Below are 1,542 nucleotides of genomic sequence, written 5' to 3'. Positions count from 1 at the left end.
AGGCCGGCCCCTGTAGTATTACTTCTTATATGACAATACTTCCCATGTAATTTAACATATCAAATAAGCCTAATTAGCTTAACATCTCTTTTTTTATAAGGAGAGAGAGCAAATCTTTTGAGATGTTCCAGGAGCCCTCTGGAAAATCCCAAAGTTAGTTTGAGGTCAAAAAAGACTTATTGAGAATTTGATTTGGGGAAGTTTGTTAAAAATATCAAAAAGTTTAGAAACACATGTTCAAATAGGATCATAGGTCACCATGAAACAATACTTAGTTATCCATTTAATCATGGTGACAAAGAATTCACAGGCCAATATGGAAAGTTAAATATTGGGTTGTCAGGAAAGTCATGACGCATTTTTGCAACGAAAAACATAGAAAAAATATGTCGTGACTTTTCCGACAACCCAATAGTTGTAGAAAACACCCTTAGCTTTTTTTAATAGAGAAGATTCAGCTTTCTTAAGTAATCAAAGACCGGATAAAGATAACACAGAAAATTATTTTGACAAAACACAGAATCTTTATTTTCTAGGCAGGTCATTTTCAAAAGCAAAGAAAAATATTTTACAATCTCTTATCAAGAGCAGACCAATAGTGCAAGAAAACATTGTCCTTTTAATGGAGAGAAAGCCAAACTCTAATTTTGTACCAGCTTACTTTTGATGTTAAAGCTCATTCACTTAATAAACACATTTAAAAATATATTTTAAATATATTTTTAGAAACGTATAACTTTTTCATATTATATTTTCCAATGTGGCACAAGATATGTTTACTAACAAACCCAAACATCTTAAATTTCTTGGTAACAAGAAGTCAAAGTAAATAAACCTATGTTCAGTAATTAATGTTTCAGTATTTTATCTTATTTAGAAATGATCTAGTTGTTCAATGAATTTTTATCATTTAACGTAACTCAACAAAAGTTTAATGCTTCAGGTTACCAGAAAGATTTGGGGAAATTATTTGAAAACTTCACCTAACTTATATCTATTTAATTTACTTGTTCTTAATGATTATGTTTAGACTACCCACAAAAACTTCATGAGATATTAGACAAAATCAGTCATCATCTCAAACTATTTTTCTTGTTGACAAATTTTATAACAGAGATAACATAAACTTACTGGACTTTTAGTAAACCTAGGTAGAATAAAATTTTTGTATATCTCCATTATTTTTAATGCTGATAACTCTAAAGATGTATCCGTTTTAATTAAACCAACAAACTTAAACTTGCTTTTATTTACTAAAGATTATTTCAGATTGTATGAACTTGAAAAATATTAGGCTTAGTGTCTATTATATTTCTGAGAGTTTTATTTATATAAGCACTTAATTTTCTTTAAGCCAATCAAAAAGAGCTCTTTTACAAATTAATTTTGGCAATACCATCTGAAGGTAGAAAAATACCATACAACATACGAGTTCTGACAATTAAGTTCGCGAACTCATCCTAGAAAAAGTGCTACATACCTCATTGCTGAATATCACTAAGTCACCTTCGAAGTACTCCCTTTGGGAAGCTATGCACTGAT

This window comes from Hipposideros armiger, unplaced genomic scaffold (genome assembly GCF_001890085.2).
Source record: "Hipposideros armiger isolate ML-2016 unplaced genomic scaffold, ASM189008v1 scaffold_161, whole genome shotgun sequence".
Classification (NCBI taxonomy): domain Eukaryota; kingdom Metazoa; phylum Chordata; class Mammalia; order Chiroptera; family Hipposideridae; genus Hipposideros; species Hipposideros armiger.
This window is presented reverse-complemented; position numbering follows the sequence as displayed.